The 15252-nt window shown below is 39.6% G+C and overlaps 1 non-coding gene across 1 annotated transcript; it reads left to right on the top strand.

Moving 5' to 3' along the window:
• The first annotated feature begins 534 nt into the window (after positions 1-534).
• On the top strand, positions 535-642 carry LOC130983600 (small nucleolar RNA R71). Its single transcript, XR_009087583.1, has one exon. It is a non-coding gene; the product is annotated as a small nucleolar RNA R71 (small nucleolar RNA).
• Positions 643-15252: the final 14610 nt, after the last annotated feature.

Here is a 15252-nt window from a genome sequence, read left to right as displayed (position 1 = left end):
AGATGATGGAAAAGGCTTGCCATTGCTAAACCTGTTTCTTCCACCATTATTGTTGTTGAAACCTTGTTGAGGTCTCTGTTGATCCTTCCCTGAGAGATTTGGATGATTTCTCCATGAAGGATTATAGGTGTTTCCATAGGGTTCTCCCATGTAATTCACCTCTTCCATTGATGGGTTCTCAGGATTATAAGCTTCTTCTTCAGATGAAGCGTCCTTAGTACTGCCTGGTGCAGCTTGCATTCGAGACAGACTTTGAGAAATCATATTGACTTGCTGAGTCAATATTTTGTTCTGAGCCAATATGGCATTCAGAGTATCAATCTCAAGAACTCCTTTCTTCTGATTCGTCCCATTGTTCACAGGATTCCTTTCAGAAGTGTACATGAATTGGTAATTTGCAACCATTTCAATGAGTTCTTGAGCTTCTGCAGGCATCTTCTTCAGATGAAGAGATCCTCCAGCAGAGCTGTCCAATGACCTCTTGGACAGTTCAGACAGCCCATCATAGAAGATACCTATGATGCTCCATTCAGAAAGCATGTCAGAAGGACACTTTCTGATCAATTGTTTGTATCTTTCCCAAGCTTCATAGAGGAATTCACCTTCCTTCTGTCTGAAGGTTTGGACTTCCACTCCAAGCTTACTCAATTTTTGAGGTGGAAAGAACTTTGCCAAGAAGGCATTGACTAGCTTTTCCCAAGAATTTAGGCTTTCTTTAGGTCGTGAGTCCAACCATATCCTAGCTCTGTCTCTTACAGCAAAAAGGGAATAGCATAAGTTTGTAGACCTCAGGGTCAACCCCATTGGTCTTGACAGTGTCACAGATTTGCAAGAATTCAGCTAAAAACTGATGAGGATCTTCCAATGGAAGTCCATGGAACTTGCAATTCTGTTGCATTAGAGAAACTAATTGAGGTTTATGCTCAAAGTTGTTTTCTCTAATGGCAGGGATAGAGATGCTTCTCCCATAGAAGTCGGGAGTAGGTGCAGTAAAGTCACCCAGCACCTTCCTTGCATTGTTGGCATTGTTGTTGTTTTCGGCCGCCATGTCTTCTTCTTATTTGAAGATTTTTATTAGGTCCTCTACAGAGAGTAGTGCTTTAGCTTCTCTTAGCTTTCGCTTCAAGGTCCTTTCAGGTTCAGGGTCAGCCTCAACGAGAATGCTTTTGTCTTTGCTCCTGCTCATATGAAAGAGAAGAGAACAAGAAAATATGGAATTCTCTATGTCACAGTATAGAGATTCCTTGAGATGTCAGAGGAAAAGAAGAATAGAAGGAGGAGGTAGAAGAAGAAGAATTCGAACTTATCAAGAGAGATAGAGTTTGAATTGTTGATAGTGGAGGAGTGTTAGTCCTTAAATAGAAGGATGTGAGAAGAGGGGAAGAATTTTCGAAAATGAATTAAAAGATTTTGAAGAAATTTTGAAAAATTGAAGAATGATTTTTGAAAATTAAAGTTGGAAAAGAAATAAAGTGATTTTTGAAAAAGATTTTGAAATTAGAAATCTAAAAGATTGAAAATTATTTGGAAAAAGATGTGATTAAGAAGATATGATTGAAGAGTTATGATTTTAAAAAGATATGATTGAAAAGATATGATTGAGAAATAAGTTAAAAAGATTTGATTTTTAAAATTAATGACTTGGCTAACAAGAAATTTAAAGGATATGATTCAAACATTAAACCTTTCTTAACAGAAAAGATAACATACTTGAAATGTTGAATCAAATCATTAATTGTGGGTAAGTATTTTTGAGAATGGAAAGAAATTGATTTTGAAAATATATGATTGAAAAGATATGGTTTGAAAAAGATTTGATTTTGAAAAATTATGAAAACTTAAAAAAATTTTGAATTAAAAACAAAATCTTCCCTCTTGTATCATCCTGGCGTTAAACGCCCAGAATGGTATCCATTCTGGCGTTTAACGCCCAAAATGCTACCCTTTTGGGCGTTAAACGCCCTGCCAGGTACCCTGGCTGGCGTTTAAACGCCAGTTTTCCTTCTTCACTGGGTGTTTTGAACGCCCAGCTTTTTCTGTGTAATTCCTCTGCTGCATGTTCTGAATCTTCAATTCTCTGTATTATTGACTTGAAAAGACACAAATTAAAATTTTTTTTTGAATTTTTAATGATGAGGAATAATCAAAATGCCACTAAGATCAAATAAACAATGCATGCAAGACACCAAACTTAGAAGTTTGTATACTATTGACACTAACAAATTGAGAATGCATATGAGAAACAACAAAACACTCAAGACAAGAGAATTTAAAGATCAGAGCAAGGAAATTATCAAGAACAACTTGAAGATCAATGAAGAACATAATGCATGTAATTTTCGAAAATTAGAAGAATAAAGACATGCAATTGACACCAAACTTAAAATTAGACACTAGACTCAAACAAGAAACATAAAATATTTTTGATTTTAAGATTTTATAAATTTTTTTGTGCTTTTTCGAAAATTGAGTGGAAAAGAAAAACAAGGGTTTAAAATTCTTAATGAGAATTCCAGGAATCATTGCAATGCTAGTCTAAGACTCCGGTCCAGGAATTAGACATGGCTTCACAGCCAGCCAAGCTTTCAGTGAAAGCTCTGGTCCAAAACACTAGACATGGCCAATGGCCAGCCAAGCTTTAGCAGATCATTGCTCACAACAGCAAAATTGATAGAAATCAACAAGCTCTTGTGATGATAAGTTGAAACCTCAGTCCAAATGATTAGACATGGCTTCATAGCCAGCCATACTTCAACAAATCATCATGAAACTCTAGAATCCATTCTTAAAAACTCTGAAGAACAAAATAGAAATATTTTTTTTTGTATTTTTGAAAAATTTTCGAAAAGTAAAAAGCTTAAACATAAAATAAAATTACCTAATCTAAGCAACAAGATGAACCGTCAGTTGTCCAAACTCAAACAATCCCCGGCAACGGTGCCAAAAACTTGGTGCACGAAATTGTGATCATCAATGGCGCCATCAACATGGTACGCTCAATTGCAATCTCAACTCTTTATCACAACTTCGCACAACTAACCAGCAAGTGTACTGGGTCGTCCAAGTAATAAACCTTACGCGAGTAAGGGTCGATCCCACGGAGATTGTTGGTATGAAGCAAGTTATGGTCATCTTGTAAATCTCAGTCAGGCGGATTCAAATGGTTATGGAGGATTAATGATTAAAAGATAAATAAAACATAAAATAAAGATAGAGATACTTATGTAATTCATTGGTGAGAATTTCAGATAAGCGTATGGAGATGCTTTGTCCCTTCCGTCTCTCTGCTTTCCTAATGTCTTCATCCAATCCTTCTTACTCCTTTCCATGGCTAGCTGTATGTTGGGCATCACCGTTGTCAATAGCTACAGTCCCGTCCTCTCAATAAAAATGTTCAACGCGCTCTGTCACAGCACGGCTATTCATCTGTCGGTTCTCGATCATGTCGGAATAGAATCCAGTGATTCTTTTGCGTCTGTCACTAACGCCCCACAATCGCGAGTTTGAAGCTCGTCACAGTCATTCAATCCCTGAATCCTACTCAGAATACCACAGACAAGGTTTAGACCTTCCGGATTCTCAAGAATGGCCGCCAATGGATTCTAGCTTATACCACGAAGATTCTGATTAAGGAATCCAAGAGATATCCACTCAATCTAAGGAAGAACGGAGGTGGTTGTCAGGCACACGTTCATAGGTGAGAATGATGATGAGTGTCACGGATCATCACATTCATCAAGTTAAGGAACAAGTGATATCTTAGAACAAGAATAAGCTAAATTGAATAGAAGAACAATAGTAAATGCATTAATACTCGAGGTACAGCAGAGCTCCACACCTTAATCTATGGTGTGTAGAAACTCTACCGCTGAAAATACATAAGAACAAGGTCTAGGCATGGCCGAATGGCCAGCCTCCCAAAAAGGGTTCAATCATAAAAACATGATCAAAAGATGATCCGAAGATTGAAAGATTTTCCAAATACAATAGCAAAAGGTCCTATTTATAGAGAACTAGTAGCCTAGGGTTTACAAAAATAAGTAAATGACGTAAAAATCCACTTCCGGGCCCACTTGTTGTGTGCTTGGGCTGAGCATTGAAGCTTCCATGTGTAGAGACTTTTTCTTGGAGTTAAACGCCAGCTTTTGTGCTAGTTTGGACGTTTAACTCCCACTTTTGTGCCAGTTCCGGCGTTTTACGTCGGGAATTCTGAAGCTGACTTAGAACGCCTATTTGGGCCATCAAATCTCGAACAAAGTATAGACTATTATATATTGCTGGAAAGCCTTGGATGTCTACTTTCCAACGAAATTGAGAGCGTGCCAATTGGGCTTCTGTAGCTCCAGAAAATCCACTTCGAGTGCAGGGAGGTCAGAATCCAACAGCATCTGCAGCCCTTTTCAGCCTCTGAATCAGATTTTTGCTCAGGTCCCTCAATTTCAGCCAGAAAATACCTGAAATCACAGAAAAACACATAAACTCATAGTAAAGTCCAGAAAAGTGAATTTTAAATAAAAACTAATAAAAATATAATAAAAACTAACTAAAACATACTAAAAGCATACTAAAAACAATGCCAAAAAGCGTATAAATTATCCGCTCATCACTACACCAAACTTAAATTGTTTCTTGTCCCCAAGCAACTGAAAATCAAATAGGATAAAAAGAAGAGAATATATAATGAATTCTAAAAACATCTATGAAGATCAGTATTAATTAGATGAGCGGGGCTTTTAGCTTTTTGCCTCTAAACAGTTTTGGCATCTCACTTTATCCTTTGAAGTTCAGAATGATTGGCTTCTATAGGAACTCAGAATCCGGATAGTGTTATTGATTCTCCTAGTTAAGTATGATGATTCTTGAACACAGCTACTTTATGAGTCTTAGCCGTGGCCCAAAGCACTCTGTTTTCCAGTATTACCACCGGATACATCCATGCCACAGACACATAACTGGGTGAACCTTTTCAGATTGTGACTCAGCTTTGCTAGAGTCCCCAATTAGAGGTGTCCAGGGTTCTTAAGCACACTCTTTTTGCTTCAGATCACGACGTTAACTGCTCAGTCTCAAGTTTTCACTTGACACCTTCAGGCCACAAGCGCATGGTTAGGGACAGCTTGGTTTAGTCGCTTAGGCCAGGATGTTATTCCTGTAGGCCCTCCTATCCACTGATGCTCAAAGCCTTGGTTCCTTTTTATTATCCTTGCCTTTTCGTTTAAAGGGCTATTTGCTTTTTCTGCTTGCCCTTTTTTTTTTTGAATTCATTGCTTTTTCTTACTTCAAGAATCATTTTTATGATTTTTCAGATCCTCAGTAACATGTCTCCTTTTTCATCATTCTTTCAAGAGCCAACAATTTTAACATTCATGAACAACAAATTCAAAAGACATATGCACTGTTCAAGCATACATTCAGAAGTCAAAAGTATTGCCACCACATCAAAATAATTAATCTGTTATAAAATTCGAAATTCATGCAATTCTTCTCTTTTTCAATTAAGAACATTTTCATTTAAGAAAGGTAATGGATTCATAGGACATTCATAACTTTAAGGCATAGACACTAACCTAATGATCATAAGACACAAACATAAATAAACATAAAGCATAATTTTCGAAAAACAGAAAAATAAAGAACAAGGAGATTAAAGAACGGGTCCACCTTAGTGATGGCAGCTTGTTCTTCCTCTTGAAGATCTTATGGAGTGCTTGAGCTCCTCAATGTCTCTTCCTTGCATTTGTTGCTCCTCTCTCATGATTCTTTGATCTTCTCTAATTTCATGGAGGAGGATGGAATGTTCTTGGTGCTCCACCCTTAGTTGTCCCATGTTGGAACTCAATTCTCCTAGGGAGGTGTTGATTTGTTCCCAATAGTTTTGTGGAGGAAAGTGCATCCCTTGAGGCATCTCAGGGATTTCATGATGAGGAATTTCCTCATGTCCATGAGTGGGATCTCTTGTTTGCTCCATCCTCTTCTTAGTGATGGGCTTGTCCTCATCACTGAGGATGTCTCCCTCTATGTTAATTCCAACTGAATTACAGAGGTGACAAATGAGATGAGGGAGGGCTAACCTTGCCAAGGTAGAGGACTTGTCCGCCACCTTATAAAGTTCTTGGGATATAACCTCATGAACTTCTACTTCCTTTCCAATCATGATGCTATGAATCATGATAGTCCGGTCTATAGTAGCTTCGGACCGGTTGCTAGTGGAAATGATTGAGCGTTGGATAAACTCCAACCATCCCCTAGCCACGGGCTTGAGGTCATGCCTTCTCAGTTGAACCGGCTTCCCTCTTGAATCTCTCTTCCATTGAGCGCCCTCTTCACAAATGTCTATGAGGACTTGGTCCAACCTTTGATCAAAGTTGACCCTTCTAGTGTAGGGGTGTTCATCTCCTTGCATCATGGGCAAGTTGAATGCCAACCTTACATTTCCGGACTAAAATCTAAGCATTTCCCCCGAACCATTGTAAGCCAATTCTTTGGGTCCGGGTTCATACTTTGATCATGGTTCTTGGTGATCCATGCATTGGCATAGAACTCTTGAACCATTAAGATTCCGACTTGTTGAATGGGGTTGGTAAGAACTTCCCAACCTCTTCTTCGGATCTCATGTTGGATCTTCGGATATTCACTCTTTTTGAGTTTGAAAGGGACCTCGGGGATCACCTGCTTCATGGCCACAACTTCATAGAAGTGGTCTTGATGCACCCTTGAGATGAATCTCTCCATCTCCCATGACTCGGAGGTGGAAGCTTTTGCCTTCCCTTTCCTCTTTCTAGAGGTTTCTCCGGCCTTAGGTGCCATAAATGGTTATGAAAAAACAAAAAGCAACGCTTTTACCACACCAAACATAGAAGGTTTGCTCATCCTCGAGCAAAAGAAGAAAGAAAGGAGTAGAAGAAGAAGAAAATAGAGGAGATGGAGAGGGCTTTGTGGTTCAGCCAAGGGGGAAAAGTAGTGTTTAGGTTGTGTGAAAATGAAGGAGTGAAGAAGGGTTTATATAGGGGTGGAGAGAGGGGTAGGGTTCGGCCATTATGGGTGGGTTTGGGAGGGAAAGTGGTTTGAATTTGGATGGTGGGGTAGGTGGGGTTTTATGAAGGATGGATGTGAGTGGTGAAGAGAATGGTGGAATTTGATAGGTGAGGAGTTTTTTCTTTGGGAAAAGGTATTGAGGTGATTGGTGAATGGGTGAAGAAGAGAGAGAGTGGTGGGGTAGGTGGGGATCCTGTGGGGTCCACAAATCCTGAGGTGTCAAGGATAGCTCATCCCTGCACCAAGTGGTGTGTAAAACGCCCTTTCTACCAATTTTGGCGTTAAACGCCGGGCTACTGCCCTTTTCTGGCGTTAAACGCCAGTCTGGTGCCCCTTTCTGGTGTTAAACGCCAATTTGGTGCCCCTTTCTGGCGTTAAACGCCCAGAATGGTGCCAGACTGGGCATTAAACGCCCATTTGCTGACCTTACTGGCGTTTAAACGCCAGCAAGTTTTTTTTCCAGGGTGTGCTGTTTTTCTTTCTATTTTTCATTCTATTTTTGCTTTTTCAATTGTTTTTGTGACTTCACATGATCATCAACCTATAAAAAACATAAAATAACAATGGAAAATAGATAAATATAACATTGGATTGCCTCCCAACAAGTGCTTCTTTAATGTCAGTAGCTTGACAGTGGGCCCTCATGGAGCCTCACAGATGTTCAGAGTAATGTTGGAACCTCCCAACACCAAACTTAGAGCTTGAATGTGGGGGTTCAACACCAAACTTAGAATTTAGTTGTGGCCTCCCAACACCAAACTTAGAGTTTGACTGTGGAGGCTCTGTTTGACTCTGTTTTGAGAGAAGCTCTTCATGCTTCCTCTCCATGGTTACAGAGGGATATCCTTGAGCCTTAAACACAAAGGATTCTTCATTCACTTGAATGATCAATTTTCCTCTGTCAACATCAATCACAGCCTTTGCTGTGGCTAGGAAGGGTCTGCCAAGGATGATGGATTCATCCATGCACTTCCCAGTTTCTAGGACTATGAAATCAGCAGGGATGTAATGGTCTTCAATCTTTACCAGAACATCCTCTACAAGTCCATAAGCTTGTTTTCTTGAATTGTCTGCCATCTCTAGTGAGATTCTTGCATCTTGTACCTCAAAGATCCCTAGCTTCTCCATTACAGAGAGAAGCATGAGGTTTATGCTTGACCCTAGGTCACACAGAGCCTTCTCGAAGGTCATGGTGCCTAATGTACAAGGTATTGAGAACTTCCCAGGGTCCTGTCTCTTTTGAGGTAATCTCTGCCTAGTCAAGTCATCCAGTTCTTTGGTGAGCAAAGGGGGTTCGTCCTCCCATGTCTCATTACCAAATAACTTGTCATTTAGCTTCATGACTGCTCCAAGGTACTTAGCAACTTGCTCTTCAGTGACATCTTCGTCCTCTTCAGAGCTCATGAATGGTAGAAGTAAATCCAATGGAATCTCTATGGTCTCAGTGTGAGCCTCAGATTCTCATGGTTCCTCATTAGGAAACTCATTGGAGGCCAGTGGACGTCCATTGAGGTCTTCCTCAATGGTGATCACTGCCTCTTTCTCCTCTCCGAATTTGGCCATGTTGATAGCCTTACACTCTCCTTTTGGATTCTCTTCTGTATTACTTAGAAGAGTACTGGGAGGGAGTTCAGTAACTTTCTTACTCAGCTGACCCACTTGTGCCTCCAAGTTTCTAATGGAGGACCTTATTTCAGTCATGAAACTTTGAGTGGTTTTGATTAGATCAGAGACCATGGTTGCTAAGTCAGAGTGGCTCTGCTTAGAATTCTCTGTCTGTTGCTGAGAAGATGATGGAAAAGGCTTGCCATTGCTAAACCTGTTTCTTCCACCATTATTGTTGTTGAAACCTTGTTGAGGTCTCTGTTGATCCTTCCATGAGAGATTTGGATGATTTCTCCATGAAGAATTATAGGTGTTTCCATAGGGTTCTCCCATGTAATTCACCTCATCCATTGATGGGTTCTCAGGATCATAAGCTTCTTTTTCAGATGAAGCGTTCTTAGTACTGCCTGGTGCAGCTTGCATTCGAGACAGACTTTGAGAAATCATATTGACTTGCTGAGTCAATATTTTGTTCTGAGCCAATATGGCATTCAGAGTATCAATCTCAAGAACTCCTTTCTTTTGATTCGTCCCATTGTTCACAGGATTCCTTTCAGAAGTGTACATGAATTGGTTATTTGCAACCATTTCAATGAGTTCTTGAGCTTCTGCAGGCATCTTCTTCAGATGAAGAGATCCTCCAGCAGAGCTGTCCAATGACCTCTTGGACAGTTCAGACAGACCATCATAGAAGATACCTATGATGCTCCATTCAGAAAGCATGTCAGAAGGACACTTTCTGATCAATTGTTTGTATCTTTTCCAAGCTTCATAGAGGGATTCACCTTCCTTCTGTCTGAAGGTTTGGACTTCCACTCTAAGCTTACTCAATTTTTGAGGTGGAAAGAACTTTGCCAAGAAGGCATTGACTTGCTTTTCCCAAGAGTTCAGGCTTTCTTTAGGTTGTGAGTCCAACCATATCCTAGCTCTGTCTCTTACAGCAAAAGGAAATAGCATAAGTTTGTAGACCTCAGGGTCAACCCCATTGGTCTTGACAGTGTCATAGATTTGCAAGAATTCAGCTAAAAACTGATGAGGATCTTCCAATGGAAGTCCATGGAACTTGCAATTCTGTTGCATTAGAGAAACTAATTGAGGCTTAAGCTCAAAGTTGTTTGCTCCAATGGCAGGGATAGAGATGCTTCTCCCATAGAAGTCGGGAGTAGGTGCAGTAAAGTCACCCAGCACCTTCCTTGCATTGTTGGCATTGTTGTTGTTTTCGGCTGCCATGTCTTCTTCTTATTTGAAGATTTCTGTTAGGTCCTCTACAGAGAGTAGTGCTTTAGCTTCTCTTAGCTTTCGCTTCAAGGTCCTTTCAGGTTCAGGGCAGCCTCAACAAAAATGCTTTTGTCTTTGCTCCTGCTCATATGAAAGAGAAGAGAACAAGAAAATATGGAATCCTCTATTTCACAGTATAGAGATTCCTTGAGATGTCATAGGAAAAGAAGAATAGAAGGAGAAGGTAGAAGAAGAAGAATTCGAACTTATCAAGAGAGATAGAGTTCGAATTGTTGATAGTGGAGGAGTGTTAGTCCTTAAATAGAAGGATGTGAGAAGAGGGGAAGAATTTTCGAAAATGAATTAAAATATTTTGAAGAAATTTTGAAAAATTGAAGAATGATTTTCGAAAATTAAAGTTGGAAAAGAAATAAAGTGATTTTTGAAAAAGATTTTGAAATTAGAAATCTAAAAGATTGAAAATTATTTGGAAAAAGATGTGATTAAGAAGATATGATTGAAGAGTTATGATTTTAAAAAGATATGATTGAAAAGATATAATTGAGAAATAATTTAAAAAGATTTGATTTTTAAAATTAATGACTTGGCTAACAAGAAATTTAAAGGATATGATTCAAACATTAAACATTTCTTAACAGAAAAGGTAACATACTTGAAATGTTGAATCAAATCATTAATTGTGGGTAAGTATTTTTGAGAATGGAAAGAAATTGATTTTGAAATTATATGATTGAAAAGATATGGTTTGAAAAAGATTTGATTTTGAAAAATTTTGAAAACTTAAAAAAAATTTGAATTAAAAACAAAATCTTCCCTCTTGTATCATCCTGGCTTTAAACGCCCAGAATGGTATCCATTCTGGCGTTTAACGCCCAAAATGCTACCCTTTTGGGCGTTAAATGCCCAGCCAGGTACCCTGGCTGGCGTTTAAACGCCAGTTTTCCTTCTTCATTAGGCGTTTTGAACGCCCAGCTTTTTCTGTGTAATTCCTCTGCTGCATATTCTGAATCTTCAATTCTCTGTATTATTGACTTGAAAAGACACAAATTAAAAATTTTTTTTGAATTTTTAATGATGAGGAATAATCAAAATGCCACTAAGATCAAATAAACAATGCATGCAAGACACCAAACTTAGAAGTTTGTATACTATTGACACTAACAAATTGAGAATGCATATGAAAAACAACAAAACACTCAAGACAAGAGAATTTAAAGATCAGAGCAAGGAAATTATCAAGAACAACTTGAAGCAACAAGATGAACCGTCAGTTGTCCAAACTCAAACAATCCCCGGCAACGGTGCCAAAAACTTGGTGCACGAAATTGTAATCATCAATGGCGCCATCAACATGGTACGCTCAATTGCAATCTCAACTTTTTATCACAACTTCGCACAACTAACCAGCAAGTGCACTGGGTCGTCCAAGTAATAAACCTTACGCGAGTAAGGGTCGATCCCACGGAGATTGTTGGTATGAAGCAAGTTATGGTCATTTTGTAAATCTCAGTCAGGCGGATTCAAATGGTTATGGAGGATTAATGATTAAAAGATAAATAAAACATAAAATAAAGATAGAGATACTTATGTAATTCATTGGTGAGAATTTCAGATAAGCGTATGGAGATGCTTTGTCCCTTATGTCTCTCTGCTTTCCTAATGTCTTCATCCAATCCTTCTTACTCCTTTCCATGGCTAGCTGTATGTTGGGCATCACCGTTGTCAATGGCTACAGTCTCGTCCTCTCAGTAAAAATGTTCAACGCGCTCTGTCACAGCACGGCTATTCATCTGTCGGTTCTCGATCATGTCGGAATAGAATTCAGTGATTCTTTTGCGTCTGTCACTAACGCCCCACAATCGCGAGTTTAAAGCTCGTCACAGTCATTCAATCCCTGAATCCTACTCAGAATACCACAGACAAGGTTTATACCTTCCGGATTCTCAAGAATGGCCGCCAATGGATTCTAGCTTATACCACGAAGATTCTGATTAAGGAATCCAAGAGATATCCACTCAATCTAAGGTAGAACGGAGGTGGTTGTCAGGCACACGTTCATAGGTGAGAATGATGATGAGTGTCACGGATCATTACATTCATCAAGTTAAGGAACAAGTGATATCTTAGAACAAGAATAAGCTGAATTGAATAGAAGAACAATAGTAATTGCATTAATACTCGAGGTACAGCAGAGCTCCACACCTTAATCTATGGTGTGTAGAAACTCTATACATAAGAACAAGGTCTAGGCATGGCCGAATGGCCAGCCTCCTAAAGAGGGTTCAATCATAAAAACATGATCAAAAGATGATCCGAAGATTGAAAGATTCTCCAAATACAATAGCAAAAGGTCCTATTTATAGAGAACTAGTAGCCTAGGGTTTACAGAAATGAGTAAATGACGTAAAAATCTACTTCCGGGCCCACTTGGTGTGTGCTTGGGCTGAGCATTGAAGCTTCCATATTTAGAGACTTTTTCTTGGAGTTAAACGCCAGCTTTTGTGCCAGTTTGGGCGTTTAACTCCCACTTTTGTGCCAGTTCCGGCGTTTTACGCTGGGAATTCTGAAACTGACTTGGAATGCCTGTTTGGACCATCAAATCTCGGACAAAGTATAAACTATTATATATTGATGAAAAGCCCTGGATGTCTACTTTCCAACGCAATTGAGAGCTCGCCAATTGGGCTTTTGTAGCTCCAGAAAATTCACTTCGAGTGTAGAGAGGTCAGAATCCAACAGCATCTGCAGCCCTTTTCAGCCTCTGAATCAGATTTTTTCTCAGGTCTCTCAATTTCAACCAGAAAATACCTGTGGTGCACGAAATTGTGATCACTACAACTCAAAACAATCCCTAGTAATGGCTCCAAAGACTTGGTGCTCAATACCATGGCATAAACACAACTTCGCACAACTAACCAGCAAGTGCACTGGGTCATCCAAGTAATAAACCTTACGCGAGTAAGGGTCGATCCCACGGAGATTGGTGGTATGAAGCAAGCTATGGTCACCTTATAAATCTCAGTCAGGCAGACTCAAATGGGTATAGTGGTAAACGAATAAAGCAATAAGATAAAGATAGAGATACTTATGCATATCATTGGTGAGAGCTTCAGATAAGCGTATGAAGATGCCTTCCCTTCCGTCTCTCTGCTTTCCTACTGTCTTCATCCAATCCTTCTTACTCCTTTCCATGGCAAGCTTGTGTAGGGTTTCACCGTTGTCAGTGGCTACCTCCCATCCTCTCAGTGAAAATACGTCCCGATGCTCTGTCACAGCATGGCTAATCATCTGTCGGTTCTCGGTCAGGCCGGAATAGAATCCAGTGATTCTTTTGCGACTGTCACTAACGCCCCGCCTTTCGGAGTTTGAAGCACGTCACAGTCATTCAATCATTGAATCCTACTCAGAATACCACAGACAAGGTTAGACCTTCCGGATTCTCTTGAATGCCGCCATCAATTCTTGCCTATACCACGAAGACTCTGATCTCACGGAATGGCTGGCTCGTTTGTCAGGCGAGCACTCGGTTGTCAGGCGATCAACCATGCATCGTGCAATTAGAAATCCAAGAGATAAACACTAGGGCCTCGAATGCTTGTAGAACAAGAATGGTTGTCAGTCACCTTGTTCATAGGTGAGAATGATGATGAGTGTCACAGATCATCACATTCATCAAGTTGAAGAACAAGTGATATCTTGGACAAAGAACAAGCGGAATTGAATAGAAGAACAATAGTAATTGCATTAATACTCGAGGTACAGCAGAGCTCCACACCTTAATCTATGGTGTGTAGAAACTCCACCGTTGAAAATACATAAGAACAAGGTCTAGGCATGGCCGTGAGGCCAGCCTCCCAAAGTGATCAAAAGATCTAAAGAAAAGGTTCCAAAGATCAGAAGATGTCTAATACAATAGTAAAAGGTCCTATATATAGAGAACTAGTACATAGATGAGTAAATGACATAAAAATCCCTTCCGGGCCCACTTGGTGTGTGCTTGGCTGAGCAAATGAAGCTTTTTCGTGTAGAGACTCCTCTTGGAGTTAAGTTTGGGCGTTTAACTCCCATTTAGGTGCCAGTTCCGGCGTTTAACGTTGGAATTTCTTGAGGTGACTTTGAACGCCGGTTTGGGCCATCAAATCTTGGGCAAAGTATGGACTATCATATATTGCTGGAAAGCCCAGGATGTCTACTTTCCAACGCCGTTGAGAGCGCACCAATTGGGCTTCTGTAGCTCCAGAAGATCCACTTCGAGTGTAGGGAGGTCAGAATCCAACAGCATCTGCAGTCCTTTTCAGTCTCTGAATCAGATTTTTGCTCAGATCCCTCAATTTCAGCCAGAAAATACCTGAAATCACAGAAAAACACACAAACTCATAGTAAAGTCCAGAAAAATGAATTTTAACTAAAAACTAATGAAAATATACTAAGAACTTAACTAAAACTACCAAAAACATACTAAAAACAATGCCAAAAAGTGTACAAATTATCCGCTCATCAACCTGAAATCACAGAAAAACACACAAACTCATAGTAAAGTCCAGAAAAGTGAATTTTAAATAAATACTAATAAAAATATAATAAAAACTAACTAAAACATACTAAAAGCATACTAAAAACAATGCCAAAAAGCGTATAAATTATCTGCTCATCAACCAACAAGTGCACTGGGTCGTCCAAGTAATACCTTACGTGAGTAAGGATCGATCCCACAGAGATTGTTGGTATGAAGCAAGCTATGGTTATCTTATTAATCTTAGTCAGGATGCCAATACGGTTCTTTTAATTTAATTGTAGAAAGTGAAAGTGTTTGGAATAAGTAATTGTTACTCAATAATGGAGAATATGTTGGAGTTTTGGAGATGCTTTGTCCTCTTTATTTCAGCTTTTCTCTTGTACTCCTCTTCACACACGCAAGGCTCCTTCCATGGCAAGCTGTATGTAGGGTGTCACCGTTGTCAATGGCTACTTCCCATCCTCTTAGTGAAAATGGTCCAAATGCTCTGTCACAGCACGGCTAATCATCTGTTGGTTCTCGATCATGTCGGAATAGAATCCATTGACTCTTTTTTGTCTGTCACTATGCCCAACAATCACGAGTTTGAAGCTCGTCACAGCCATTCAATCCTTTAATCCTACTCGGAATACCACAGACAAGGTTTAGACTTTCCGGATTCTCATGAATGCCGCCATCAATTCTAGCTTATACCACGAAGATTCTGATTAAGGAATCTAAGAGATACTCATTCAATCTAATGTAGAATGGAGGTGGTTGTCAGGTACACGTTCATGGATTGAGGAAGGTGATGAGTGTCACGGATCATCACCTTCTTAATGGTGAAGCGCGAATTAACATCTTAGATAGGAACAAGC

Source organism: Arachis stenosperma, chromosome 5, assembly GCF_014773155.1.
Source record: "Arachis stenosperma cultivar V10309 chromosome 5, arast.V10309.gnm1.PFL2, whole genome shotgun sequence".
NCBI classification, from domain to species: domain Eukaryota; kingdom Viridiplantae; phylum Streptophyta; class Magnoliopsida; order Fabales; family Fabaceae; genus Arachis; species Arachis stenosperma.
Note: the sequence above shows the minus strand (reverse complement) of the source record. Positions and strands in the feature narration are given on the sequence as shown.